The sequence below is a fragment of the Canis aureus genome, chromosome 21 (genome assembly GCF_053574225.1).
Source record: "Canis aureus isolate CA01 chromosome 21, VMU_Caureus_v.1.0, whole genome shotgun sequence".
NCBI classification, from domain to species: domain Eukaryota; kingdom Metazoa; phylum Chordata; class Mammalia; order Carnivora; family Canidae; genus Canis; species Canis aureus.
In genome coordinates, this window is record NC_135631.1 from 48529324 (window position 1) to 48553155 (window position 23832).

The window sequence follows — 23832 nt, forward strand, 5'->3', positions numbered from 1 at the left end:
TCATGTGGCTCCGGAAGGCCAGAGGATGAACCATGCCTCCCACATCCATGCTTGGAAGCACCTCCGAGGGCCACGTGGTAGGAAAGCAGCAGTGTTGAAGGCACCAGGAGGTGGATCTTCGCCCCTTGCAGGGGAGAGTATTTAAGAATGAGCTTCACCTGAAAGTGGGATAAGCAAGCTGATGGAGAGCTGTCCCCCAACAGATCTGCACATCAGAGAAGGGATGGACCCCAGGAGTGCCAGGCCTTCCCCCTCCAGGAGGTGATGGCTCTGTGAAGATTCTTTCCCTTGGCAGGTGGGGGAGAAGGAAGGGTCTGTGCCCTAGTGCCCTTAACCACTAAGAAAATACCCCTCCGGTCAAAACCCAAAGGGAGTAACGGATTAGCACGTCTTTCAAGGCTGGTAACAATAAGTGTAATGACTCGAAGATGTGCAGCCATACACGTCAGATGCTGCTCTCCTGCTGCCCATCCTCATGCTCTGAAGCATCTTGGAAGTGGGGCTTTGTGCCCCATCTCATCTGGGCACTGAGTCCTCACCTCACCTGGGGGAGGGACACAGACATGTGGAGGGTCCCAGAGCGGGCAGGTGGGTACCACATGCAGCCACAGACCAGCCATAGGGCCTATCCACCCTAGGGCACCCCTGCTCAGGCAAGGTCCAGCTTGGTTCAACATCCTCCTGCTTTCTCGGGGAGAGCCACCAACTTGGAATGGAGGGAACAGAATGGATTGGAACACCCCCTCTACCTCTCTCTATAGCCACTGTGTCCCAAGAAGCTTCGTTCCTCCCAGATTTTTAAGTCCGCATTCCACTAACCCTACCTTTGCACCTGCACAATCTGTTTCTGATAATTACTGGCCGATTAAAAAAATTATTAGTTGTGTTTGTTTTCTTAAAAATAACTTGTCTCCCTTAAGGAGGGGTGGCGTACATATAAAAAGTGATGCTCACAGGCCAACGAATTCTGTGCATTTACAGTAAGGCTGGCAAGAGTGGCTTTCGGGGGTCCAAAAGGATGCTTCTCATCCTGGACAGCCTAGTCTGGCCAATGCAGGTGGCAAGAGGAGTTCAGGTTCTAAGTTTTATTCTTATCCACTCCCTTGGGACTTCCTGGGCACTGTCGGACAATCATGCGGTAGAAGAATCCCCTGCAGTCAAGCCTTTCCAGGAAAAAAAAATAATAATATTCGTATCTGGGTTGGTTCAAGATGAACCTGTCTGAACTGAGCTGAAAACGCAGAGCACTCCTAGAAGATGGAAGAGTCCCAGGTCTGTGTGTTCTAGGATTTGAGAGACAACAAGATGATGAGTGTTTTAGAATTACCCAATATCAACGAATAATGAGGTAGCGTCCAGTACTGACTAGAAGGCTGATAGATCAATCCGGGAGGTAGGACTCTTACCGCCACAGCTACGAGACAGGTGAAGCTGCCCATTCTAAGACCCAGACGTTGGCAATGCTTGGCTGTGGGCAGTGACACAAGACTACCCCATACTGAGTATTTTATTTTATTTTACTTATTTATTTTTTAAAGATTTTATTTATTCATTAGAGACACCCAGAGAGAGAGAGAAGCAGAGACACAGGCAGAGGGAGAAGCAGGCTCCATGCAGGGAGCCCAACATGGGACTGGATCCCGGGTCCCCAGGATCACGCCCTGGACCCAAGGTGGCGCTAAACCGCTGAGCCACCCGGGCTGCCTTTATTTTATTTTATTTTACTTTAATTTTAGGGGAGGGAGAGGGAGGCAGAGGAGGGAGGGGCAGAGGGCGAGAATCCTGAAGCAGATTGCCTGCTGCGCGGGGAGCCCTATGTGGGGCTCAGTCTCAAGACCTGAGCTGAAACCCAGAGCTGGCCGCTCACCTGGATGGGCCACCCAGGCGCCCCCTGAGCTTCTGAGTGCCTCTTAAAGGGCTTCCAGATACTGTCATTTGTATTTCAAAGTAGTCCTTTCTCAGTCTGCTGCGTTGAGATGGAATCGTGTTTCAGTTTTCCAATGGCAAAAAAAAAAAGTACACAGATTTCAGAGAGGAAAAACACGCATGCTGTGTACGGACACAGAAACAGAAAGACACATGCTCGGTGGCATTGACGCACCCTTCGTGTGTAGACATAGTAGATGGGAACCTTACAGTGCTTGGCAACCAGACTGTACCCGACAGAAATGATTACTTCTCACATTCTGCGGCAGCTGCCGCTTCTTGTTTTGTGACTCAAGATACCAACATGTGCCACCACACTGACGCGTGGCTCGCTAACCGCACCCCGGGCTGAGCACACGGGGGCCAAGAGGCCGGGGCAGGCCTGCTTCTGACCAGCTATGGGACGCTGGGGAAACCCAACCTCCGAGCCTCAGCTTCCTCATCTGTGAAATGGGTGCTCAGCACAGCTGACTCCATTCGGTTCTGGTCGGCTGTGACCCGCAGTGAACGGGGAGGGGACATCTCAGCAAAAGCACGGGGATGTTCTTTGAAAGATCGGACACGATACTGGGCCACGGCAGCCAGGGATCCGAAGGCCCAGGCTGAGAGCTCACCAACCCCAACCCCAGAGGCTCTTTCTTTAGCTCCTGCCCTCCTTCCCCGCACGTCCAAGCTGTCCGCAAGAAGCTCTTTACTCGGTTTAATAAGACGGTCATGCTTTCTGAATCCAAGAACACTGGACCTAATTTGGTCCAAGAAAACACAGATGCCTTAATGCTCACCCTCACGTACCTCGTAAGCTATTTTTCAGGAAGCAATTTCTAGGACTTCACATGTGTATCTGTCCCCACATCGAAATCCTCAAAGCTGTCACTCCGTCATCATTAATATAAGAAAGAAAGAAGAGAACTAGAAAGCATGAAATTGCCTAGTTGGTCCTGCAGGCTGCACAGGGCAGGTCGTCACACAGCGCTGAGGATGCCTGGGGTGCCAGGGGTCTCACGACACTTCTCAGGGTTTCCACGGGGCTTTGGGCAAGCAGGACTCGCAGGCCGGACCCCTCGGCCTTCCTCCCCCCAGGCACCCTATGCGGAGAACTTCTCCACACACAGAACAGTGCTTTCTCCCGGGAAAATAATTTACTTTCTCCAGATGGGGCAGCTGGCTGGCAGGGAAAATCACTATTTTTTTTTCCTGGTCCAGCCCTTGGGCATTTCCAGCCCTACTCACCTGCTGCTTCCTTCATCACTTCCACACATCTGGCCACCTGATGGCCCCCAGGGACTCCAGTCTTCCCCAATTGCCAAGACGGTCAGCATGAAGCCAGACCCCTACTCCTCCTCTCCTGGGCCTTCGTCAGTGCACCACGCCCATGCCCTCCTGCCCAGCTGCAGCCTTTAGGGACCACCAGCGAGGGATGGAGAGGAAGAAGAGAGAGTGTGCGCGTGTGCTTTGTGTGTGTAAAACTCAGCTCTCAGCACTTCTCCGACGCCTTTCTAGAGATGAATTCAAATCCGAACCATTCCTTTTAAGAAATACTAAGCAGTACATGAACAGAAAACAAAAAAGGTATTTTAATATGGTTTCCGTGTAAAGGAATTTAAAAGGTCAAAGTGGATACACACATACAAAGGAACCAGCATTTTTTTAAAAATTTTAATATTTAAAACCCATAGTACATAAGATTCCAATAAGAATCCAAAGATAAGGGCATTGGCTCCTCTTTGGTCAGTGTTATTCCCAATATCTCACCTTGCCTGAAATTCCTAGGATCTCCTCTCTCTCTCTCTCTCTCTCTTTCTCTCACACACATACACACACACACACACACACACTCTAAAGCAGGGCATTCCACTGCCTTGCTAGGTATCCCTCCCCGTTCTAAAACCATGTAAGACAGCAATTTTACTAAAAGCAAGCAATTCATGTCAGAGGAGTAGTCAGTATTGATTTTATTTACTCTAAGTCCACAGCCAGGCAGCAGAGTTGGTCAGCATCCCTAGGGACGGAGGCGGGGCTACGGCGCTCATCCCTACGAGGGCACTTTCCTAACTGTCCTCTTGGGTCAAATAAACAACCACATGTGTGAACCCTCCTTGCACGTGTGTTACCAGGTCGAGGGATCAGAGAAGAGACAGGACACGTGCATCTGGCCTCTTCTCTGCCCTCCAGAGCCCTGGCTGCCAACCCCTGACCCTGGGGTAGCCCCTCGTCCACTCTGCGGGCAGCTGTAGCCAGTGCAGGGGGGCTACTGGCACCACCCACCGCCGAGCCCATCTGCCCTCGGCGGGCCCTGATGCTCCCGGGCAGGCCTCCTCGCACCGACTCAGCACCTTCTCCAGCTCTTCTCCTACTATAACATTTTACAAGTTCATGGAGGAAACAGAAGCAAGGGGGCCCCGGATCTCTTCCCTCTAGTTTTTATTTACAGGTTCACCCGAGGTGAAGCTCCAGACCCCAAGGTCCTGCCACGCGGGCCACCCCAGCAGCACTGGCCTGTGGGCCCGCAAAGCCTCACAGCCGCACTGGCCCAGCACAGGCCCCTGCCCTCTGCTTCGTCACTGCCCTCCCGCCTCAGTCAGACCCCAACCACCCATCCTACATCTCCAGCTTGCGCACTCTCCACCTCCCACACTGCACAGCGCCCCTTCCCACACCCCCTGCAGAGCACCTGCTGCTCCCCCCATCCCCGCTCTCATCTCCCTGCCCTGCGCCAGCCCGGATGCCACCCCCAAGTCCCAGCGGCCGTGGTCCTGGCCTTTTGGCCCGATCCCCTCTTACCTATCAGATGCAACCCCCCCACCCCCAGGTCTCGCCTGCTGCTGTCTCCTTCCCTTCCCCTTGTCCCCGATGCCATCAACACTCACCTACTCCCGAGACGAATCCTGCATCTTGATCCTTGGCCTGCCTCTCTCCTGAGCCCCTCTGTCTGGTCCAAACACACACTGGAAGTCACAGGGCTTCGCGTGGAGAGCTCCCTAACCCCCAGGCCCTGCTTCCCACTCCTGATTTCCTGCTCAGAGCCAAGGGCTCTGCACCCCCACTCACTTCCATCTCCCACTTCTCCTGCCTCCCCACCATGACCTCCCCTGCCGTCCGTTCCCACGGCAGGTGCACCCCCCGGTGTAGGCGCCTGCGGGGCTCCTCTCCCCCCACCACGGTAGGCTGTGCCTCCCCTCTTCCCACTCGCGCTAAGGATAAAGCCCAGACTCATCAGCTGTGCATTCCCAGGCCTCCGGCACGTGGCCTCAGCCTGCCCTTCCAGGCTTGCCCACCGCTGTGGCCCAGGCTTACCCACTACGCGGCCCAGCTGACTCCAGGCATTTCCACCAGTCAGCACGTCCCCACTTCCAAGTCCGCTGAGGCTGCCGCTCCCTCTGCCTCCGAGGCCTTCCTTTTGTATCTGATTCTCCAGCCACTCACCCACGCCTCCTGTCCAGCCCCGCCTTAACCATCCACAGGATCTAATCCAGGTAGCACCGCTTCTAGGACACTCGCCTTGCTGCTCCGTGGGCATCGCTTACATACGTCGAATGAGCATACTGCACTGTGGTTGTTCACCCATCCACTTCTCAGTGTCCCGAGACTCGGCCCCCTATTTTCTTCATCTTCAGAGCCAGATAGGATGGTTTGGCACTTAGCAAGGCCTCAGAAGTATCTGCTGACTATGGACAGCACAGCAGTGGAAAAAGAACCTTACGTTTATAGCTACGTGGACTTGGGCATGAAGGAGGTGGGGAAAATATGATGGTCCAGGGTTTCCTATGTTTTCTTTCCCTGCATTCTATTCCCAACCTCTTCCTGAGCTTTGTTCCATTTGAGTATGCTTAAGAAAAAAAGAAAAGGTTCTTATTAGACAGAAATCCCCTGGGCAGGGTCTAGACATGAAAAGTTCTATTGTATCCACGATTTCCCCGAGACACTCCTGCGGGAAGAAAAGGAAGTTCAAATTTCTCTGTGGGCTGGCAAATTTTCTGTGCTTATTGGCATAGCTCTGGTGGATGCGGATCTCCCCAGACAAAAGGCCAACAAAACACCGAATGATCTGAAATTTGGAGAATAAGCAAGAGTCATGTCTCTCGATTATTTCCAAAAGCTCTAGGCAGCAGGTTGTGGGCATGCTTTCAAGTGTATAAAGTTGAGGCTTAAGAAACTACTGGAATTACACCTTTGGCGGCAACACTTCCTATCTTCAAAGGGATGCATATTCTGCTACTTGGAATCCTTCAAGATGTCTGTGACTGTCTTCTTTTTATGAGCTCTGCTTCATACACATGCGTCACAGCAACACGTCCCACACAGACCCAAGACCATATGCTTCACCTACCTTGCTCTGCGATTTGGCCATGACCAGCACACCTACTCATTAGTGAGCTAAGGTTACCCCAAGGTTTAGGATATCTTCAGGCCAAAAGCAAGAATGCCAAGATTCCTTCGGCCTTTCCCATTGCTGTCAAAGCTCTCCCAACAACAACAGCAAGCAAACAAAACCAACAAACAAATAACAAAGAGCCTCCACCCACTTCTAATCCTTGACCCTGGCATTGATTGAATTCAGTAGAAAAAGCCACCACGGAACAGACATCACTATCAGGGGATACAGAGGGCAGCTGCTGGAACTGAATAAAAACGTAGCCAGATGCAGGGAAGCTGGAACACAGTATTTTTCCTGAGAGAATACAGAGGTATTTGCATTAACTCAAGCACTTATCGATGTACCTGCAACTTTCAATTCAAGACAGATGAAACAAAGCTAAAATGAAATTGCTTCCAGAACAACTTAAAGTCTAGAAGGTGAAAGTAAAGCAAACACCTGTTAGGTCTTGCCAACTGTTACTTCCTAAGTATTTTCCTCTAAGTGACAGATTTTTCAAAAATACCTCTGAAGATGAATGCAGAATGTGGATGTCAAGTGAGTACATTTGGGTTTGCTTAGATGGGGTCACCTTGTGCGGACACCGCAGAAGAACAACCAAGACTTTTTCCTATGATGATGAAATTCCAGGAAAGCCTAAACAAACTAGCCATATATAGTTCCAAACGAAATTTGGAAAGGGTATCTTTTTTTAAGATTTATTTATTTATTCACGAGAGAGAGGCAGAGACATAGGCAGAGGGAGAAGCAGGCTCCATGCAGGGAGCCTGGTGTGGGACTTGGTCCCAGGACCCCGGGGTCATGACCTGAGCCAAAGGCTCAACCACTGAACCACCCATGCGTCCCAAACCTTTTCTCTTTAAAGAAATAAGGTGATACAGATACATCTGACCCTCTCCACCCTGCTGCCTCTCTACCACCCCCAGAAGTAACCACTACTGCTGAACTGATGTCATTGATTCACGATTTTTATATTTTTACTATATACATAGGAGTTCGTTAACTACACAATTCCAAAAAAAAAAAGGTGCCCCTAAATTTCTCCTAGAAGAAAAAAACTAAAAAAAGAACCAAGAACCATTTGAAAAGGAATAAAAATAAAAGATAATGGGCATTATCAGATAAAATGCATCACACATTATAACATCTGAGAGAAGGTTAAAGAACAGGCAGGTCAATAGAATAAAACAGTTCAGAAAAAGAGGCTATAAAATATAGTAAGGCAGTGTCAGATACAATTATCATTTCAAAACAGTGATAGGACAACTAGTAAACATTTATCCCCAAAGAACTACAAATTAAAAAAAAAAAAAAAGATTTTGACACTTCTCCAAAGAGGATATCCAGATCAACAATAAATATTTAAAGAGATGCTTAACTCCCTTAGACATCAGGGACAAGCTAAAGCCTCAAGTGAATACCACTACCCAGCCAAGAACAAGAAGCAAATGTGTACAACCACTTGGGAGAACCAGGAGGCAGTGGATCCTACAGCTAAATACATGCACCCTCTATGGTGCAGTCATTTCACACCCAGGTGTGTACCCAAAAGAAGAGTGTACACAGATCCACCAAAAATCAAGTACCCAACAGCCAACATCCCACACGGCCAAACCCTGGAAACCATCCAAACACCCATCAGCAGCAGAATGGATAAACAAGAGCAAGCCCTGAACAGGAAGGGTAACTGGCAGGCACGCAAGGCCCTCTCCAGGGCTGCTAGTCCTCCTCTCTGGATCCGTGTGCTGCTCAGATGACGCGTTCACTTTGGGAAAATTCATCAGGCTGCGGCCACATGCCATGTGCGCTTTTCTAGCTGCGTATTATACTTCCATGAGAAACTTTTAAACATGGGCAGACGTTGTCACCCATCCTACATCCTGCCAAGTGTTTCTGGGAATGAGCAGTCATAGAAACAGCTGGATGGAAATCCACGTTGCGATGATTCTGGAAACTAAATTTGGTTAGGGTGCCGTCGAACCACCCAGAACTGTTCAGGATTTTCATCACTTCTCCACTTACAACCAGAAAAAGAAAAGAAACATGTCGACAGCCGGTGACAGGAGACTGGTTGAGTACATGGCATCATCAGCTAAGTCAAGCTGCAGAGGAGCGGTCCCCGACGTGGAGGGTGTCCCCAACCCCAACATATGGTGGCCTGAGCATGTGGCACATGACAGATACCGTGAACAGAGAGACAAAGGCTGAACTAAGCCCAGGCGTTAACAATTCCTGCGTTTCTTTGTGCGTCTCTGAATTTCCCCACGAGCAGGTGTTCCTTTCACAAAAACGGACAAACAAAAAGGGTGAGAGGAGAGCAGGAAACCAGAGAGGTGGTCTTGGGGTCTCAGGCCACAGTGTTGCTTAAGGGAGAGGTACCCTTCAGCGCTCCCACTCTTTCCTTCCTGTTCCCACTGTGATGCTTTCCAAAACACATTATTCGATTAATCTCTGTATAATGAACCACGTCATCTTCCTTACGTGGTACAACAGCTCATCTCCCGTCTGCACATGTCCTCTGGCCTCTGGCTGAGCATCCTTCCCTCGACTCTATCTGATGGGTGACGGTAACAGGGCTCCCCAGCTTCAGCCCTATAAACACCGCTCTCAAGAAATAAGGACAAACGTGGGTTTCTTTGGAGAGGCTCAGTGGTTAGGAGCCCCGTAATCAAAGTTTATTATGTTCTCGGTTTTGTTTCTTCTTTCCACTCCCAAGAGTTTAAAGCAAGTAAATTAGCATCAAAGAAATTTGCAAAAGCTCTCAGTGCAGCCTTGCTGAAATAGAACTACATCAAACCAGATGCCAAACAGAAAACCATGCAGGGCGCTCTGTGAGGATGTTCAGGGCCGTGGGCTGCAAAGAGTCAGTCACACAAAAGGCCAAATACCCCTCTCACAGTCCCAAACACAGACGATGACCATGTCCTCCCAGGCAGATGAGCACCGGAAGTCGAGTCAGTAACTAATGAAACCAGGTCTAAATCAAGGACACACACACATCTCGGGTTTCAGAGGATCTACTGCTTTTGTGGCAATGGAATTGCCAGCAATTCAGCCAAAATCCATCAAAAATCTCCTTGGATTTGCACCTGATACTGTTATCTATAGAATGCCCTTCAGAATACCTGAGATGGTCTTCGCTTACCAATGGGACAGCACACTGTGGCCTAAACAAGCTCATCAGTAGCTTTTAACCCAAGATGGACACATATGTATAACCCATACAGATTAATTTGAAAGAATTCTATATTTCTCTTTCTTTTTGAAGATTTTATTTACTTATTGAGAGAGAGAAAGAGAGAGAGAGAACATACATGCAAGTGGTGGGGGACAGGGGTGGGGAACAGAGGAAAAGGGACAAGCAGACTCCACACTGAGCATGGAACCCAATGCAGAGCTGGATCCCAGGACCCTGAGACAGCGACCTGAGTCCAAATCAAGATTTGGATGCTCTATCAACTAAGCCACCCAAGTGCCCTTGAATTTCCCTTTCTAAACTTAAATTATGTGAACTCACTCCTTTCAAGCTCCTCTTATTTACCTGACATCTGGCCTGTCACTGTACATTCTTCTAAATTCCTGGGGAACCTAAGGTGAGTATCACAGAGACAGAGTTCTTGAGGGGAAACACTCTTGTAAGCTACATACCCATGTTCCTCATTTAGAGAGACAAAGCGATGTGCACACATTGAATTCTTAATGTGAAGCCCCTGTCAACTAAGCTGGGTCATAACTGTGTTCATCACTTTACACTTTATATGAGGAAGAGACAATTTTGTGATACCAAATCACTGTAGAGTTCTCATCTCATAGATAATCATTCCTTCAAAGATCCATTCTCACCATCTAATCAAAATTTCCCTAAAGAAAGTTAGAGCTGCAAAATCATCCTGCAGACCAAGTGCTTCTGGCAAATACTATGTCATGAATGTTTTTAAGAACCTGAGCAAAGAGAACATAGGCACATACCCATAAACCAATGCTGCATAAAATAATTTCAAGTGGTTGGTCCATTTTCGGAAGCCTATCCATGAACCTCAAGGGTTCCTGGATTGCCATTTAAGCCCCCACGTTGAAAAAGATGGCTCATTTCTGTTTGAGGCTATGCTGCTCTGAGACAATTCCCACAACGCTCAACAGAACTTGTTTTTGACTACACGGAGGCAGGGACCAGGATTTCTCCTAGGACTTGGAAAACTGACATTACCTTCATGAGAAAGATTTTCTATAAAAATTTAACTCTCTTTTCCTAAGCGCAGGTAATCTCTTGTTTGCACTTAAAAACGAAAAGCTTCCCAAAATTAAAACAAGGTATAAAACTACACCAGCAATTATATGTAAGATTTATACGTGTGTAATTCATACATCCACGTGATCAAATATCTATTATTTAAACACTGGCTTTCTCCCTGCCTCCTAATCCCCTCCATTTTGTACCCCATTAGCGGTACAAAAATTATCAAATGAGTCTAGTGTGGCAATTAAGCAATATTTTGTAGCCTGGCCCCACTGAATACAACCTTCAAAGAGAAAAAGGAACTAGATAAGGAATTTACAAAGCGCCTGCCTCTCCCTGTCTATCCTCATCATCTATTGTTCAAAAGAGAATCAAGGTATAGATGCTTTTCAGATAACCCGATGAAGAGCCAGCAACAGGTACACAGAGGACCATGTTCCCCCACTGCAGTCTAAAAAATAATAAAGCAAGCCAGAGGACCACTACACCTCATGCCACACCAACACTAATCACCAGCAGGAAGAAGCAGCAATAGAATTTTTCCTGCTGCAAGGGCACACTGCCACTGGTCCTATTACCCAACCTTCCGCATCCTAGGATTCCCCAATATTCAACCAGTATGTATGCCGGGTGTGTGTGTGTGTGCATATGTGTGTGTGTCTCTAACCATCTTTTTTTTTTCCTTCAATTCACCCAGTTTTTTGGGTTAAACTGATGGAGGGAAATAGTCTCAATTTGTGTGAAACTGATCAAAGAAAGCGCTTTGAATTTATGTGAAAAAGTTTCCCATTAAGATGGTAGCTATTTTTTTTTCAAACATGATTCCTTTTAATTGCGGAAAAGAGCCCAAAGGCTTTGTCAAGGGGCACATGTTTTCTATAAATCAAAACATAAATAAATGTGAGGTTATTTCACTAGGCATACATATGGTTTTTGCTAAGTAAACTCTATTTATAAAACATTGTTAGCCTCCACCGGAACTGCTGTCAACATTTATAGGAAAGGAACTTTTGTACTGCTCTGTGACTTGCCAGGATTTGAAAACAAGCCTAGAAACATTAGTTTTTCAAGACAGATTTGATTTAAACTTAATGTGAAATGGGCCACTGTGTGTTCTCTAGCTTTTAAAATGCTTGGAAGAAATCTTCAACTGAATATTAGGTTCGTATTTTACCAGAAAAATGTTTACATTGCTGGAAGTTCCATTCTTTTAACCATGCCATTGTTCTGTTCTTTCCAGAAGTTCTCTTTGGGTTATAGGCCAGAGTCTGGGATTATTTTTCTTATCACTGCCAATAGAACACACATATTCTGTGAAAGGGGAGTCTCTGACATCCTTTACAGCTTAGGATTCATAATTACCTCACCACCTTCTCCCAAAGGCTCATTTGCATGATCTCTCCTCTTTAGACCCTCACCCTAGAGTATGAACACATTTATCAGCCCTGCGCAGAGTGGGTCTCAAAATGAAGTTTTCTGTGAAAGGAATTAGCTGGAAGCAAGCATGAAGCAATAGTCCTTGACAACCCACAGCAAACCACACAAGGTAACGGTAACTTGAATAATATTGTACCTTCTCCATTTTCCATTCAACTTTTCTTTCTTGGGCTGCAGTGCCTTCCAAAACAGAATTCTTTCCAATGCTTTCGCAATCAATCCCTACTCTACGTGGACCTAAGCCAATAGTTACAGTACAGTCGAGAGCGCTTCCAGAAAGAGATCTCTTGCCCGTTCCTATTTTTTTCTTTTTTCCTTCCAAGTGGAAGCTTCCCCAGTTGTCCCAGTTTCTCACCTCTTGGCATGGAAGGCATTTATTTTTATTTTTCGACTGGCAAGAGGAAAATGTTAACTAGTTCCACAAAAATAACTAAGAGGGTTTTTGAAATCCCCAAATCGTAAATTGCCAAGGTAATAAAGCTTTCAAATAGATTTGATGATTACCTATCCAAGGTGTAACTACCTTCCATATTGATTAAACTGCTTTGGAAACAACGTAAATGCTTTCACTCCCAAATACTGTTCCAACCTACACGCAGAATTCCAAAATACGTATAGCGGTTACTAGAAGGAGTTCTATCTCTTTGCAGTTCACTTACAGGGGAAGGTTGCTTAAAAAACGTAGCCGTGGTTCCAATGAACCTAAAAATAGACATAGACAGAGCCATCAGAAATACACAGTTTTCTCTATCGTTGGAATATAAATGAAAAAAAAATGTATATATATATATCTCGTTGGAAAATAAATGCCTTCCATGCCAAGATTGTAATTTTGCAGATTAGCAGCTAGCTCCCCTAATGGGAGACACTAATGAATTTGAAATGATAAGGAAATATAAGGAACTTTAAGGCAGAATTTCCCAGGACTTCTGTTCCTAATCAATCACCAGAGATCAGTGACATCATTAGAGCCTTTGATCACAGCTCCTCTTTCAAGCTCAGATGGGACGGGATTGATCCTTGCTGGCACTGAGCAAGGAGAAGCACCTAGGAGTATGCTTCACCGTGAAACATGAGCAGTCACCAGCATCTCTTCCCCTCCTTGGGGAGGAACAGAGAACACATTCCAGGGCAGCCCGACACCGAACAATAGAGCCACCTCGTTAAATCCAAACCTAATTCCCATCTTACGAGGATTCCCCAGGTGCCTGAAGAGAGGAAGAGACCATAAGCTACTTTTCTCTCGGGCTACCATTTGCTTACCCAGGACGGGCCCCAAACCCCTTCACCATGGGGAGGCAAGATTTTGTTTGGGAGATTTTGTTTCCCCCAAGCTGTCCCTTCCCCAAGCACTGAATTCAGAAAACCCCTCCCCCTCCCCTCTAGCCTCCCCCCACCCCACCTTCTGGAGTTCACTTAATGAATCTTTACTAAAAACGTGGGTCACTCCATCCCGGCCAGAAAGAAGGTTCTGGAATATCACGCTGGCTTGGGCTGGCTTGGGTAATTTCAAAACGACCCGGGCTGCGATCACGCCCGCTGTCCTGACCTGCAAACGGTCCCCTTGGCAAGGAAAAGTTTCAAGTGGCCTCTACTACTTGAGCTTCATTGTTTGTTCACCCCCCTTCCTGATTCGTCACACGCATCTAATTGAGCTCCAGTGTATTATCTCCCTCATCAGGTGATCAATGATTTCATTAATAAGACAGATAACGAAACTGTCATATCATCGACACTGTTATGAAAGATGATCCTGGCTCCCCGCTCCATTTTCCAAGGTCCGGGGTTCTCGGTGGCAGCTCGGAGTCCATTCAATATTTCCCACAGACAGAGAAAAGTGAAAATCCATTTTGAAACCAATTTCAATTAGGATCCAGAAGCTGTTATCACAGGTGTCGCGGAATGGGCCCGTGAGTGGAAATGTCGCCTATCCATTCTGAAATGAAACCTTATCAGAGGCTACAAAGATGGCTGGGGACAGCCTATCTGTAAATTACTTTTCGTCCTGTGTTAACTCAACCTTAGTCCTGTCATATGGAATTCTTTCCATCCACCGGTAATAATCTAATGACTAACTAGACACAGCGCCCATACGGCCTGCAGCCGGCCAGGGCTGTCCCCTTCAACGGGGTGCAATGGAAGGCCCTGGGCCTGCAGGCCAGCGGAGGGTCGGGCGTGCTTTAAATGATAGAACTAAAAGTTGATTATGGGAAATAAAAGAAGCCCGTCTCCACCCACTGCATTCCTGGTGATTTTTCAATTGCAAACTCCAAGGCTCCGTTACTTCATTAATGCAGCACCCAAGTCGTAAGGCTTTTCTCTCACATCTTCCAGGCTCCTTTTAGCAAATTATCCCATGACGGCGGATTTATTCAGTCAAAGACCTCGGACTTTGAGAGGCAACAAAAGAATCAAGAGACTTTCTGGTCCACCTGCCTGGCGAATGATGAGCCAGGGAAAAGTCTCCCCCAGAGAAACCAATCAAACCATTGTGTGGCACAGCCAGACCTTTTCAACTGTCAAGCCAGAGAGCAGGGGAAGAGATGAAAGGACGCGGGATGAAGCTACCATTTACGGAACCATGTGGGAATGGTCTCCTAAGATTTAATAATTGGGATGGAACTCAACTTTCTACAACTAAAGGGGAAAAAGAGAGAGAGAGAGAGAGAGAGCCCGAGAAGAGGAAAGAGTCAAAGAAAAGGGGGGGGGGAGTGAAAAAGAAAAAAAAAAAAAACACCAGCTTAAGTCAGAGGAGAAAGGACTTTTATATAAATATTTTCCCTACCTGAGATGAAGTCCCATCTATAAACGTGGAGGGGAAAAGAAGGAAGTGGCAAAAAAAAAAAAAGAGAGAGAGAGAGAGAGAGAGAAAGAAAGAAAACAGATTTAACAAAGGCTTTGATTTTTTTTTCTCTAGGTTGGAGCTGTGTTACTTGTTCTAGCATTCTTATGCAATTAATTCATAGAGGCGAAACAACAGCAGAAAAAGCCCTCGTTAATATGAGTGCCGTGTAGTTTTAAGTAAAATGACATTTTAAATTGGCCTAAAAGGAAACAGTACATTGACTGGACAACTCAAAAAAAAAAAAAAAAAAAAAAACACAGACTGGCAGAGACACTAGGTCATATACTTCTGGGCTAATTTCAAGAACGTTTTATTGCTACTACCAATCCAACATGAAATGTTTAAAAAGAAAAGGACAAAACCCTAAGTAATGCTAACAGAGCCTTAAAAAAAAAATTTTCATGGACTCTTCAAAAACACACAAAATACATAACCTCAAGCAAGCAACTGTAGTTCTAATGCTTCCTGTTATTACTGGTGACCCTTACTGTATATGTTGCTAAGCCAAGTTTTAAAAACAAGTGTTTGTCAAAAATGGGGGGTGGGTGGGTGCTGAACTGTTCGGTGTCCTGGCTGTGGTGGTGGTTACGTGACTTCACAGGTCGGTTTAAATTCACAGAAACGCGCAATGAAAGAGTGAACTATGCACCATATAAGTTTTTCTCAATAAATATGAATTACAGCAGATCTCTTGTGGAAAGATTGCCACATGTAAGCAAGATAACACAGAGATCTTAGCTGCTACCCTCACCCCGCCTCCTTCTCTGCCTGGGACCCTGGTGGCAATCCTCTAGCATTCCACCTTGCGAGCTGCCTGGGCAGGCCCTTCCCCACCTGGGCCCAAGAGGTAGGAGGTGAAGGCCCCAAGCCACCCCCCCAGAGGGAGACCGCCCACCCACCGCCACCATTTTCGCCCTGAGCTGCTGCTGTTACCCTTACGGCCACTGTTTCTGATCCTGACCTGTTTGTTTCTGGAAATGTGAAATAACCACATCACTCGATCACAAGTAATCAAAGCAGCCTGGGAACTTTCCACAGGCAGTACACCCATCATGCTGTGGCTTCTCATCCCCAAGTTGGGAAGGCCGTGGCAAGACGGGTTTGATGTTCATTCCTCATTTATCTGAGTGCCCAAGAACTGTCCTTTTAGAGAAGTCTGAGAGCTATACACACAGGAAAAAGGAGCCCTGCTCTCAGGGAAGCCCATTAGCACAGAATCACTGATTTCATCCCATAATTTGAATGAATATTTATGAATGAGAAGCAGACCCTGAAAGCATTTGATTAGTTAAATCCAAACGTGGGCCAATTTCGGGACCAGTGATGGACGTAGCTTGCTGATCCCAGCTCCTGTCATCTCCTTTTTGTCCGTTAAGCTAGGTCCTGAGGACCACATTTTAAGAGTTCTTGTGCAAACTAGTATCCTCTAATTCTCTTGCCCAGATTACACTTTACCCACTCCTAGATTATTGCCAAATAACGTTGTGCTGAAACGAGATGAAATGTGTCCGTGAATGAAATCCTACCAACTTTTACTCAGAAGAGCTTATTGCTGATAACAGCTGACACGTTGGGTAGTCACTGTGGCAGCCTCAGCGATGTTAAGCAACTGGCCCAAGATCACACAGCAATGAAGCAGCAGAGCTGGGATTCAAACCCAGGTATTAACACAGCTGAGGTGGTCCATGCATGCCTCAGCCCTGTGGAGTGGCCTTAAGTCCTGGCATGCTTGTGCACCATGCAGGCCCCCTCAGTATCTGCTGCAGACCTCCCAGCACAGGACAATGAGGTGGGCTGGAGAGTGGGAGGACAAACCAGGTGCTACTTTCAAAAAATTTTAACTGAGAAAATTTTAGCCAGGATGGCTAAAATTAACAACACAGGAAACAATGGGTGATGGCGAGGATGCAGAGAAAGGGGAGTCCTCCTGCACTGTTGGTGGGAATGCAAACGGGCACAGCCACTGTGGGGAACAGTATGAAGGCTCCTCAAGACGTTAAAAATAGAGCTACTCTGCAACCCAGCAGTTGCACTGCTAGGTATTTACCCAAAAGATACAAAAATACACATGTGCAGGGCTACATGCACCCTGATGTTCATAGCAGCATTATCAACAATAGCCAAACTGGAGAAAGCCCAAATGTCCATTGACTAACGAACGGATAAAGAAGATGTGGTGTGTATACACACACATGCACGTGTGCACACACCCACACACACACAGTGGAATATCACTCAGCCATCAAAAAGAATGAAGCGGTATTAGCCACCAAAATGAACGAAGCCATTTGCAACAACGTGAATTGAGCTGGACAGTATTATGCCGGGTGAAATACGTCAATCAGCGAAAGACAGATACCATAGGATCTCATGTGTGGAATTTAAGAAATAGAACAGATGAACATAGGGGAATGGGGGGAAAGGGTGGGGAAACAAGCCATAAGAGACTCTCAACAACAGAGAACACACTGAGGGTTGATGGAGGGAGGTGGGTGGGGGATGAGCAGGATGGGGGATGGGCATGACGGAGGGCACCTGTTGTGATGAGTACCAGGTGCTATATGTAAGTGATGAATCACTGCATTCTACTCCTGAAGCCAATACGGCGGCACTGTGTGTTAACCAACAAAAATTTAAATTAAAAAAAAAAGTTTTAACTAAAAGGTAAAAATTAAGTATTATGGAGAGGAGAGAGATGAGTGCAACACAGAGGATTTTTAGGGCAGTGACACTATTGTGTACGATACTGTCATGGTGGCTACGCGTCATTATACATTTGTCCAAGCCTGCCAAACGTACAACACAAGGAGTGGAACCTAATGAAAACTTCGGACTTTAGTTAATAACAGGGTGCCAATATTGGTTCATCGGTTTTAACAAATGTACCACCCTCATGTAAGATGTTAATTATAGGGGAATCTAGGAGGTGAGGGGGTGTACGGGAACTCTCTGTACTTTCTGCTCAATTTCCCTGTAAAACTAAAACCCCTCTAAAATAGAACCTTTTAATGAAAATAATAAATACAATACCAAAAACAAAACAAAACAAACACCCAAGTGCTACTAGGTAGTTCCCAAAGGACACAAGGCCTTATGGAGAGAAAGAGACTGAGGACACAGCCCCATTTGAGAAGAATTTACATTCATTCTATGGCAGAGCAACATAAATGAAAGCAAAGAGCCCTTCAATTTAGCGAAAATATGGGTTACAGATGGGAAAGTATGGTAGCGTCACATCAGACTGGAAAGTCAGACTGAGGTCAGATTTCAGAAGATACCTAAATGTTACTCAAAGGATCTTGAACGGTCTTCTATACGTAGCTGGGAACCATGGAGGGTTCGAGAGGAGGGGCGTGGCATAAGCAGAACCATAAAAAGATTAATTTGGCAGGAAGGAGTCCCACAAATGAGAAGAGCGGAGACCAAAGGCAAGGTGATTGGATAGAAGGTTACTTTAACTGTCTAGGCATGAGGGAGTAGGTTTTAAATAGCACAGCACAGTAGGGTGGCCTGAAGGGACACGGGGGTGAATAATCACAGAGGAAAATCTATCAGGACTTCAAAACTGGTAGGATGTGGGAAGCAGGAGAGACGGAGGGGTCAGAGGTGACGGTGCGGTTTCAAGCCTGGGTGACTGCAGGAAAGGTGATATACTCAGCCAAAATAAGAATCAGAGGTTGCCGGGTGCAGGGACGCACGAGTGTGGAGCACGAGAGAGCCAGGGCTCTTCTGAGAATCAGATTATCCATCATTAGTTACTCGGTTTAAAAAGGTGGGCACTCCTTTAAAAAGCATAAAATCTAACTCTAATACAACACAAACCACCTCATAAATAAGGAACACTTTGCCCCAGAAAAAAGAACCAAGGAAAATGACATGGGCATGCTGTTTCTTTTGCTAAGCCACATAATCAGTGGTAGTCTTCAAAAAAAAATCAAAATAAATTTTCCCAAAATTATTTTCCCAATTTTCTGGCTTAAGAAGGCATTCAGCAGAAAGTTACAAAGTCTGTTAATCCATCCCTCCTTAAGATGCGCAAACTTGGTCACATTCAGGATTTGCGAAACATCTTGAACTACTTTTCAGAGTCCAGCAAATTCAAAATTACTTTTACCAAACATTTTTCCTTTAATTTCAAAACCTATGTATATTTTCAAGAAAACACAATCCTTTTGTTTTGGATTCATGACATTTAACTCATCCATGTGTCCCATAACGAGTGCTGACGTTGCTCAGCTCTTAGGACTTGCGTGTGGTGCTTATAGAAGGGTACAGGCTCTGCCTCACTTAATCCCCTAAGGATCCCGTGAAGTGGGTCTCATTACTTTCTCGCTAAACAGATGAGGAAACTGAGACTTTGAGAAATTAATTTGCCTGCACTCACACATCTAGTCTAGTCCTGGTGCCAGAACTGAGTCCAAGCCTTCACATCACAAAACCTGGTGGGTTTTCCGAACCAACGTCCTGTAATTTGAAATCCATTTTATCTGACAGCCCTTCCTATCCATCTGTCATGTGCTAGGAAACAAACTGTGTCCAAGAAAGAAAAGGCGGGCGGGGGGGGGGGACTTAAACATCTAAAGGCACAGGAAACCTAAAACTTACAATCTACTGTCTATATGGCACAAAGCACTTACCTGCTTCTGAGCAGAATTAAGTACATCGTCTCTTACTCTTAAAAAAAAAAAAAAGTCAAGGCGACAAGAGCTCATGGTGGAGAAGAGCCAATGAATTCTAAATCGCCAACAAAACTGAATGAGCCACCTTACGCCCAGCCAGGAGACCAACCGCTACCATGATGTGCTGATGGGTTATTGGAGAGCTGGAAAGAAAATCCCAAGGCCAGGGAGCAACCAAAGGTTAAAGTTAAAAAAAGTTATCTCCTTTCATATTTGCAGACCACAACACTCTCCCCTTACAGACTTTTAAGAGGGGCTTTGTTTTTGTTTTTAAGCAGAGAACCAAGCCCTTCCTTTTTAAAGAAACAAGAGTGAACAGAGAACTTCCTCTCCATTATTTAATCTATCAATTTTGGTTTCACATTGCATCACCATGAGGATAATAATATCTGCTTTCTATCACTTAAGGTATGTTCCCAATAACCATCAGAGCCAATAAAAGATCTCCAAGACCACGGCCTACATACGTTCATTATTAGTGACTTTTTTCTTTCTTTTTTTTTAAAGCAGAGTAGTAGGTTAATAAGAGATATCAGATTACTCCTTTAAAAAAAAAATCATCATGGGCCAAAAATGACATAAAACACTTCAAACTGAAAAGTCAGTACTTGCAAGTCTTGGAAGGAAATGTTACAGGATAAGGATAACGTTTAAAACACTGGAATATTTGGATTAAAAACCATTTACTATTTACAAAACATAACATGCAGCTTCGAAAGCGATGAATCCATACCAGCAACAAACAGACTATTCAGGAATTTTATCGTGGCGCTAACACATTAACACATTTGGAGGTTTTTAAGTAAACAATGGTTCCTAATATGCGAGCGTTCGCTGTATATGTGCAATATATTAGATGCCAAAAATAATCCTTCACTCACAATTGCCGTCAACAAAAATTCAGAGAACTGAAAAGTCTTTTCTTCTGTCATTTGCGTTTACTAAATAACCCTGAAAGCTTAAAATCCAACTGTGGCACGTGAAACACACATTGTGGTTCCTGGGTAAGAATACCAAACGCTCTGTGTGTTGAAACCAGTTCTTAAATGCTACAAAAATCAAATGTGGATTGTCTCCCCCCCGGCCCCCCATTCGAGACTCAGGACAGTTTTCCACTTGGGTCATTTCAAATTTCAGTGTTAAGAGTCAAATGCTCATTTGGAAGGCTGTTCAGGTTTTGAACCATACATTTGGGTTGTGTGAATGTGTGTGTTTAAACAAAACTCTGGATGAATGCTCTGCTAGGACGAGATACTCAGCTGAGAAAACTAAGAAAACAGATCTGTAAGGACATGCAGTGGAATGTGCGTGGTCTGGCTGGAAGGCTCACAATCGGGCGCAAATTGTAGCACATAATGGCTGGAAAAGTTAATTAAGTCAACCTAACAGCACCAAAAACAAAACTTTTTTGTTTGCTTGTTTTATTTTATTTTAATCATGAAATGTAGACGAGAGGGGAAAAAAAAGGCACCTACGACATCAGTGTGGTCCTTGATGCTAAACTGATCTCTCACCGTCCATTGACAAATCCCTGAATTTCAGAGCCTGGTAAAGAAAGTGCAAGAACACCCCTGGACGGCAGCATTCACTACTGTCTATGGTAGGATCCAAATGATTTTAAGTTCTTTTTTGTGAATGGCTTCAGTGCAGGTATCTGACGCCTCTGAAATGTTTGCAAAGAGAAAAGAGAGAAAAGGAGGCAGAGCAGAGGAAAGAACAAATGACCATGGCAATGACAGCCACCTGCCAGCACATACACAGCACGCAAGCAGCCCCATGACCTCTAAAACCCAAACCAAACCCAGACCAAAGCCCCCGGACTGGCTGCATGACCACAGCTAAGTGTGGAGGGAAGCGTGAGACCAGGTAGGAGCGTGCAGAACAAAAAAGAGGCTGGGTCATTCCAGCCCCCAGAGCACGATCCTGGGGCTACAAAGAGGCTCTGAACTAGGGAGGTAAAACGCGCAGAGGAGCCCGGGAAAAGGATCTTACCTATAATTATTACCATTGCTTACTCAAAGCAATCACAAAAAAAAGGGTTTTGTTCCTGTCTTTAAATTTGTCTTCTGGTTTTCCTGGAACCTTCCAGAATTGCAATCCATGCATACAAACGCCACTTCCATTTTTTGCTTTTACCTGGTTGGGCCTTTCTATTATCCCAAGATAAAAAGATTAAAGTTAATAAAGATAAAAAGTTACTAAAGCCCTTAAAAGAGAGAGGAACACTGGCAAAACAGTCAGAGCTGGCAGGATTACCAGGACAGCTCTCCCTGGGGCCTGCGCCCTGCAAACCCGACTAATGAGCATTTGCCCCCCACAGGACAGGTTTTACACCCGTCCGGGAAGCTTCCAGGATGCAGGCCGACGGGGCAGGAAGCCAGTGGCGTTGGTTCAGGACCTGTGATGACTTCGGACGCTGGTACCAAGTCGGTGACCCCCGACGGCTCCTTCCCTGGCTAATGTTCTTGAGCGGCTGCTGGGCTCCCACCGGGCTGGTTCTTAATCACCCTAAACAGGTTCACGAGAGGAACTCGTGGCCAGTGTGGCTCAAGCCCAACACAGTGGCTCCGAAACCCTGCCGGGCACGTGTGGGAGAGGCGGGAACAGCAGCACGATCACACGGATAGATGGACAGACAGACCGACCATGCGTGTGTCACTGCTCAAATTCTCAAAGGACGGTGCCTCACTGAAGGTCCACGCGCTGCGGCTCATCTGCCAACTCCTGCTCCTTCTCACCTATTCTCACACACCCACGTGCACGCTCCTTGACACTCACGCGCACACATGCCCACGCGCTTCCGCACACCCTCACACACTCCTGCACACCCAAGCTGTAAAGATAACCAAAGGTTGAGGTTTCACCAAGCATGATGCCCAGAAAGAGCTTATTCCTACACAATCACGATTTAAAACGATGGAACAACTCACCCTGCACCTACTGATTCTATTTCTTTTTTTTTTTAATTCTATTTCTGAAATAAGAAAATTTGTCTGACTTAGGAAAGAAACAAGGGTCACATGATGTTTTTTAAGGAGAAAAACAAGTCTTCTGTAACCACACTGGATGCATAACACAAATATCCAGCTCAATCAAAATAAGATCCAGTCCTGACTTTAAATACCACAAATAAACGGAGAAATACGGACAAATTTCCCTATGTATGTAAATTCATTATTTTAACTCAGACATAAATATATGTCCCTAAGGACCAATTCAAAACTGGACTCCTTAGCAGCAGATTTAACGCCGGCCCCTCCTGTGGCCCAGCCAAGCAGGCCACGCACACCCGTGACATCCAGGAAGAAGAGCCGTGGACAGGAATGGGTACGGGGAGCAGGGGCCAGGCTCCTTGGTGTCCACTCAGATGGTGCCACAGTCAGGAAGGAAGGTGCAGCTTTGTTTACTGGATCTCCCCCTTCAGAGTCTAAAGATCTGAGCAGCAGTCACCTTCCAAAGTAATCCCCCCACCAAAAAAAAATTGTAGATCAATCTACTAAGATCTTTCTTGGAAAAAATAATAAAATGAAATGAAATAAAATAAAATCCCCTACGGTTGGCCCATGCAAGTCAATGTGCCCAGATCTGCAGTGCCCAAAAAGCAGGAGAAAAGACCAGCTCATTCTTCTCAAGGGCACACAGAAAAATGGAAAAGTGGAGTGCAATGCGGGGCATCTGGGGAGGCCACAAAACCCACAAAAAGCAAAGGCACCAAATGCCCAAAGAGTATATAAGTGGGAAAAGGAAGCGGTCACCATTAACCTATTCGGTCTGTTTTTTTCCAGAGCGGGGCGGGGGGGGGGGGGGGGGCTCCAGAATTTGTTTGCAGTGCTCCATGGTTGCATTAAAATGCCTCTCGACATTGCGCTTAAAATATATTTAAAAATACAGCGCGCAGAAACAGCAGCTATGTGTCATCTGTGAACACAATTAAATCCATTTTTATAAGCCAACAGCAAAACCTGCATCTCAGACACCAGTGTTACCTTGACGTCCAACCATTAACGACTTTTAAAATCCTTTTGAATGAACTACATAGAATTGGCGGGGAGGTGGGGGGATCCTCTCACCACATCTTGACAAGGCAACTTTTGTGTCTTTTGTAATAACCAATAACTAATTATTCCAACTAGTGTAGACTTTCCATGTGAAATGCAAAGTATTTTGAATTCCTGCCAGACTAATCAAGATGATTTCCAAAATGCCACAACAGGAACTTCCTATAATAAATAACCTATCACATTTACATCTCAAATTAGGAAATTTGGAAGAAAACATGTAGTTTCAGTGCCAAAATAGAGATTACTAAAGCCTGCCCATCCCGCAAACCACC

General features: G+C 45.8%; 1 protein-coding gene across 2 annotated transcripts in view; it reads right to left on the reverse strand.

The window, feature by feature from the left end:
• Positions 1–23832, reverse strand: part of GLI3 (GLI family zinc finger 3) — a 269638-nt gene that overhangs the window by 232018 nt on the left and 13788 nt on the right. The gene's annotated exons all lie outside the window — the stretch shown is intronic.